The sequence below is a fragment of the Lactuca sativa genome, chromosome 2, assembly GCF_002870075.4.
Source record: "Lactuca sativa cultivar Salinas chromosome 2, Lsat_Salinas_v11, whole genome shotgun sequence".
NCBI classification, from domain to species: domain Eukaryota; kingdom Viridiplantae; phylum Streptophyta; class Magnoliopsida; order Asterales; family Asteraceae; genus Lactuca; species Lactuca sativa.
Genome location: NC_056624.2, coordinates 196,724,235 through 196,732,461, shown reverse-complemented (window position 1 = coordinate 196,732,461; position 8,227 = coordinate 196,724,235).

Here is an 8,227-nt window from a genome sequence, read left to right as displayed (position 1 = left end):
TCAATATTGTTAATTAATAGCTTATTCAAAACAACTTATTTCTTATTTTATCTAAAAAATATTATCGAACATAAGAAAAGTAGATTATATTAATGTTATACAAAAACTTATAATATATATTTGATATTATAAAAGTAAAAGTAAAGTTTATAAGGTATGGACTATATTAGATAGTATCAAAATATAAATTGATGAATTTTTATGTTATTTGATAGTTCCGTTAATGCCCAAAACATAACTAAAAACGTGAATTTCAACATATTTCTATTTTTCCCATAATTATTTTAACCACTTAAATGCATTTTTGCGCAACGCACGATGTTACACCTAGTTGTGTTATATAAGTAGGAAGATAAAGTCACATTTCACCTTTCATGTGTCATCTTATCACCGCCTTATTTTCCTCCCACTCTCCAAAACTCATGAAATGGTCACATTTCACCTCATCTTACATTTTTTTTTGTTTTCAAAATAAAGTTACTATAATTTGAAAAACTATAACTTGGTAAATAAATACAAATAATTAAATAAATAGTTAATAAACACAAAATTATAAAAATAAAAATATTTCATTAGTTAAAAATAAATATTACATAATAAAAATAAGAAAATATAATTAAAAATAAAAATAATTAAAATGCTACATCACATATGATCATATAGGGTCACACTTTGTAGCATGTTACCATTAACTGATTATTTATTAGTATAATTTGATTATTAATAAATATATCAACACTTGTGTTTAATTGAAAAAAATATAATTTTGGGAAATAATATTCTACCAATATATTAGAAATTATTATTTCTAGAAAAATCCTCCTTAATAAATGAAGGTTTTTTTTTGCCACATGTCAATCTCTTATGAGTTTTGACACTTGTCATTTTGTGGTATTTTTGAATAAATGTTTATTCCATTTGTCATTTTTTTTATATATCTTAATTAACACATCATATTTACACCTTAATTAATAATTGCCTTAATTGAAAATAACCAATAAATTACAATATTACAACTCTCATATAGTATTTAATATGTTTCATTTTAAATTCAAATTTTAAATTTCAAATTTAAATAAATCTTTGTTTAAAACTTCATATTTAATTTTTTTGTTTTATCCAACCCGTATAATATACGGGTCTCACAACTAGTACTCTTTAATAAATGAATGTTTTTTTTGCCACATGTCATCTTTTCCTTCATTTTGACACATGTTATTTTGTGAGAATTTTAGAAATTTTATTTTCCACTTGTCATTTTTAGGGATTTTCATTTTCTTAAAATAAAATTCCATAAAATTGTAATAAGTTCTATAAGAAAATAAAATCATCCTATTAATTTGGTAATAAATTCTCATAAATACTTCAAACGATTTAATTTCTTTTGTAAATTTTTAGAAATTACATTATGTTATGTAAAGTATTACATTATAAAATATTTCATATTTATATATTGATATTAAATTTTTATTTTGAATAAACCCGTGTAATATACGGGTTTTACACCTAGTAATAATAAAAACGAACATAACTAACTTAATATCATATTGTATGATTATTTATGTCATGTGCAAACAAGTGGACACTTTGAGTAACCATATATTTATTATATGTAACTAGTTAGTTGTTATAAAGTAATGAACAATTGTAATTTGTCTCCTTCTAACAACATTGTTATGATGGTGTTGGGTTTGATTTTGATTATTTTATTCCTATAACCATGCTTGTAAGAAAGCCCTTACTTCTTACTTTATTGTTTAGCCTTTTGACCATGCTTTTCAATATATAAGAAATGCATAATGTAACGAACCGGAAATCCTATTGTAAACGACGTTAACTTTCCGTTACTCTAATAATTATTGACATTAAATGATTTAGCATCATGATATTAAATTGAAATAAATTAAATAAAATAGTTTTATTTATTATTTAAAAGAATTAATAAATATTTAAAGGTAATTCAGCCCTTCGACATTATTTAAATAAAATAGTCCCTTTCCTTAATCTTGAACTTTATGGTAATGTTGGTAAAAACCTGCAAAGCTGGACATAATAGTTAATATGTCTTGCAAGGGCTGTAGAGGCCATTTTGAGCCGATTTAGACAAAATGACCACAAGAACAAAGTTGTAGGATGTAACACCCACAAATACAGGCTACACATAATAATTAATAGACAAAATTGCAAAAATGGTCCCTATGGTATGCAAATTTTTGGGGTTTTAGTCCACACCCTGAGTTTTTTGGATTCATGGTCCTTTTGGAGTGGTTTGTATGTGAAAATAGTCCCTCTAAAAATTGAAATGACTATAATACCCTTGGGGTATATATTTTTCATTTTTCTTAAAATTTAATATTTATTTATTTATTTTAACAATTAAAAAAATAATAGAGGACCCACCTCTCTCTCTCTCTCTCTCTCTCAAGAACACCTTCATAATCTCAAGAACACATCTTCATAATCTCAAGAACATATTCATGAACTTAAGAATATCTTCCGCAACCACCACCCTTTGACCACCGTTTGCCTCCACCACTGTCCGCCACCACCTTAATATGCCACTACCACTGTCTGCCACCTCCATATATGGTTCCACTATTACCCATAATCCCCTTCCCCTCCATCGTTCACCTCCTCCAACAACCTCTTTTCAACCATCGCCGGCAACCGTTCGCCTCTGAACAACTCCATTGTTCACCTCCAACAAACACCACAAACTCACCTCCGCCAACAACAACTAATCACGACATCCACCACCATTGTTAAAATCTAATTCTAACCTAAAATCAAAACCAAGAGCTTAAACTTATAATCTAACCCGCAACTCAAATTCTAACTCAAATCTAAGCATGATAACTGAAATTTAAAAGAATCTACCACCTGGCTTCAAATCCCACCTCAATTTACACGATTAAAACAAGAATAGGCTTCTTGGATCGATTAGAATTTTGAAACCTAGATGAATTCAAATCATTACTATATGTGGAACCAACCCTAAACCCATAAAGAAAATTGATTTGCCATTTGTGTGTTATTCAAGATTCTCGTTGATGGAAAATTAGTGAATCAAACCTGGGATGTTGGAAAACGAGAAGACAACCATGGTGCTCTTGGCTTACCCATCTCAGTCACTGGAATCAATTTCGACGCCTACGAACCCACTTCAATCTCAACACTTCCTCCTGATGTTTCCAACATCGCCAGCGATCACTACCACTCTATCGCTGTTACTTTTCAAAGCCACACCTGGTCTTGGGGCTACAATGTTGAATCACAACTTGGTCGTAACCTTCATTCCCCTAGGTATAATTTCACTTTTCACATACACTGTTCATTTTTTGCAATAGAGACTGCAGCTATCGAAATCGATGGTTCTATATGGATTTGGGGGAAATCAAACAGGGTCAGTTATGTGTGGTTTTGGAATCGGAATCACAGAAGTATTTGTGTGATATATGTGTTTTTTTTTTCTAAATTTTTAGTATTTATGTATATGAAATGGGTACAGATGAAGAATATGTGATGACGATGACGAGAGAGAGAGAGAGAGAAAGAGAGAGAGAGAGAGAGAGAGAGAGAGAGAGAGAGAGAGAAAGAGATGTGTATGGCCCCCATACTAGGTAATTATTTTATTTTTCATTTAAATTAAATAGAAAAATCATAAAAAATATATCAGAACGGAATAATAGTCTTTTTAATTTACTGAGGGATCAAAAACGCAAAGAAACTAGCTCGATCAAAAAGACCACCAATCCAAAAAAGTCGTGGTTTGGACTAAAACTCCAAAAAAATGCATACCACAAGGACATTTTTGCAATTTTGTCTAATTAATAATTATTAAACTTAAATCCTTGATTAGGATAATCTATAGTTGTGCGCGCTACAGACTGTATGATACAAGTTTCGTAATAAGTACGCCAAAGCATATATATATATATATATATATATATATATATATATATATATATATATATATATATATATATAGAGAGAGAGAGAGAGAGAGAGAGAGAGAGAGAGATAGAGAGAGAGAGAAATTACAAGTCGTCCCGATCTCGAAAATATAAATTTGGTAGAAATTCGATTCCGTATGAATAAGATATGATTTTTATAAAGTTATAAAAGTCAGTCACGAACAAGGAATGTGTGACGTTAAAAGGAATGAAGAGAATAATTGAGTTTTGGGTAAAGTCACCAAAATGAAAGTCGTAGTACTTTTTAAGATAGGAATTTTGGTAAAAATAACACCAAAATCAGAGTTCGTACGAGAGAGTTATAATTTTTGCAAAATCATTAAATCATATAAAAATAAGATCTAAAGAATATTCAGAATTAGCCAATGGAGCCTAAAGAAAAGTTGTAGTATTCTTCGAGAGCTACACGTGGAAAAAAAGAACGTCAAAAACAAAGTCTATATGAAGAAGTTATGGAATTTACAAAATCTACGATTTGTGCCCCGCGTAGAGCACACCGGGTGTGAGACGCACACTTCTAGAAGTTGAAAACGTGGAGCACGAAGACCTGACACATGGCACAAAGTGGATGAGGAAACATAGCCTTAAAATGCATGACATGCACCCCTTTTGCACGTCGTACACCTCAAATTTGGCTATAAATACCTCATTTGTGTTCCTTTCCTTCCGCACACATCTCCACAACTTCCTCTCTCGATTTCCTTCAACTTTTATCCCATTTTCCCTTAGTTTTAGTCAACGGAAAATCCCTGCGATCCCTGAATTTGTAATAGCTAGCAAGTAGAAGCTTTGCTAGTGCAATTTCTGGAATTTTGTCCAAGAGATCTCTGTAAGTTAAGCTACACTCATATCGCTTTCAGTGTAACTTATATTTATAGTCATAGTCGTTATTACGAACATATGAATAAAATTTATGAATGATTCCGTGTCATTATACTGATTGATCTACTTACGGGGATGATGTCTAGAAATGATTTAGTGAGGTGTTTAAAGTGGGATTTCCTAATAGTATACTATGTATACCAAACGGACCCTACCTCCGATATGATCCTACATGGTTGACCCTTATCAGCTATAGATCAGTTGACATTGGGACTGTCTAGGACTCTAGACTATTAATTAGTCATAAGAGGTAATAAACTAAGTCTTAGAGATAATTGAACCTAGGTCATATAAAAAGAAAAGGGACTCTAGACTATTAATTAGTCATAAGAGGTAATAAACTAAGTCTTAGAGATAACTGAACCTAGGTCATATAAAAGGAAAAGCCAACTGCTAATGCGAAGCGTTGTCCAACTTTCTAGTCATCCACTTTATCAATTTAGTGCACAATTACTTCCATCTTACACATAGATATGAAGTATCTAGCTAATTATCTGCTTTATGTGTTTATTATATGTGCCAAAAATGTTATGTGTTAGATAAAATAGTATGAGATGACATTTAAATTGACATAATCATATAAGTATTATACACTTATAAATATGTGTTAGGTGGTGATAGGGGATGGTAGATAGGAGATGATAGATCGATGATGGTAGCTAGGTAATTAGAAATAGGTGATGATAAATAAGAGATGAATAGGAGATGCCTTGACCTGGACTTGCGATGTTGCGATGTAGTTATTTACAAGAGTATAGATGGCGGCCACTAATTAATCCAAACAAGTCATGTGGAAAAACTGACATGTTCATAACCTGTAGGTGATGAATTACGAGTTCAGGCAATGTAGTAACTACGTATTCATGTAATGATACTCTAACCCTTACTAGACACGTATTGGGGGAGTAATCCCCGAAACTATACTGTCTATGCGATGTAGGTGATGATCCTTAGGAAAAGTCCTTAGCAATATGCACATAAGGAAATGCGGTGTAGGCGATGATAGGTAAACACGATGTAGGGGATGACCCTTAGGATAATCCCTTAGGGAATAATAAATAAGAAGACGGGGATGGGTAATTAGGTCAATTGTTTTTTTGATGATTAAACACATTAACTATATTAATGTGGGTTGAAAACCCTATGTGTCTCACTAGGTTTCACAACTGGACCCACTCAGTTTCTTTGTATCACAGGAAGTGATACAAAGTTACATGCATGATGAGAGATTCAATGAGATATATACCATTAACCCACCTTCTTCACCACCTTTCCAAACAACTCTTTTATGATGTTTATCACTTACCATCAAGCCACCTTGTACCTCCATCAAACGTCCGCCTGTTAAACACCACCATGAATTAGCACCTGAAACTCAAGAATTAAAAGAGAAGAATGTGTGCTTTTGTACCGATTTTAAGAAGAGAGAAGAGTGAGAGAAAGAAGTTGAAACCTATAACTCGATTAAAGTGAAAGGGGTTGAACCTCATTTTCTTTTGTTTTGAGTGGAGGAAGAATGAGCGAGAGTTGGTGCCAAAACCAAACCAAATCTGAAATGAAATCCAAAAACCGAAGCCAAAACCTAATGGTGGTAAGATCCGGCTACCCAACAAACGTGGCTTGTGATGATGGGGGGTCCTTTTCCCATCTTCTCAATTCGATCCACAAACCATAACAACTTCCTTCTTACCTTCTGATTGACTGATTTTTTTCAAATCGAGAACATGGACACGCTGATTGTGGCGGAGCCATGGTGATGAACATGTGGTTTCATGTGGTGGGTAATTTTTGGAGAAGATAGGGGTTATGGTTGAAACTTGTTTCATGTTTGAATGCTTCAAGATGATAGTGATAACGAGGGCGCCGATGACGGGAATGAGTGAAAAAGAAGATACGAAAGTAGGAGTTGGGGAAATGGAAAGGGATATATATTTTATTTCTTTTTTTAATATAAAACTAATAAAAGAAATCAAAGAAAATGAAAAATAAATTAATATGGATAAAATATTCATTTCATGTCAATAGGGATGAAGTGTGAAAGTTTAAAATAAACGAGGGACGGTTCAAGTTAATTTTTGAAAATAGAAACTAAACGTATATTTTGGCACATGCACGGCAGACTATTTGTGTAATTTACTCATGTATGTTTGTGTGCATATGTATATGTATGTGTGTTTATATATATATATATATATATATATATATATATATATATATATATATATATATATATATATATATATATATATATTGACAATTGAAGAGAAAAAAACTTTTCTAACCGTTGAAGGAGAAAAGGTAAGAGAAGGCGAGGAGAAAGAGCGTTGTTGTCTCACACCGAGCAGTACTTCAACACACGTTCACCACACCACAATGTGGTGTTTCGGGTATAGTGAAACGTCTAGATTGTCATCACCGTTGTGTGTGATTTACACAATCCGTCCGACCTAAATAGAAACAAAAGATAGAAGAATTTTTAATTTTTTTAATATAATCCTCTAGTGTTTGAAAAAATAAAAGATCAATCAAATTAAATCTAATGTATTTTTAAAGGATATGTTGTATTTTTAAAGGATATGTTATATTTGTTTTGTACAATGTCAAATATAATAATGATTTATTTATACTTAAAACAAACGTTAGTGCTAGGGATATAATTTACTTGTCAACCGGTAATAAACAATCAGTTTCTTTTGTATATTAAACTAATGTTTTGATGACTCCACCTTATATTAAAATATACAACACGATACATATGTTTTTTTATATAAATTAAATTAAATAAATCAAGTTTTCCAAAAAGTCAAAATTCATTAAAGTTATTGAAATTATGCATATAATTATATTTCACTTAAAATCCAAATGTTGGTGAATCATTATCCATTCCCTATAATTATAACTAGTTTTAGTATTATATTTTTAATTTGAAAATTATGAGCATTATAAAAAAGAAGAAGAATGAGACAAATGTACACGATTAACAAAATATGGAGAATTTATTTCTCCAGTCAAATTATTCACTTTAAAAGGTTTAATTATTATATATATATATATATATATATATATATATATATATATATATATATATATATATATATATATATATATATATATATATATATATATATATATATATAATTAACGAAATTTCTATTGGTGCATTCTAAGCTTCTAACACACAATAAACACAATAAATGTAAAAACACAATAACCTCTATATATATATATATATATATATATATATATATATATATATATATATATATATATATATATATATATATATATATATATATATATATATATATATATATATATATATATATATATAAGGATATCCATAATTATAATTCTTTTTTTATGGAAACTAA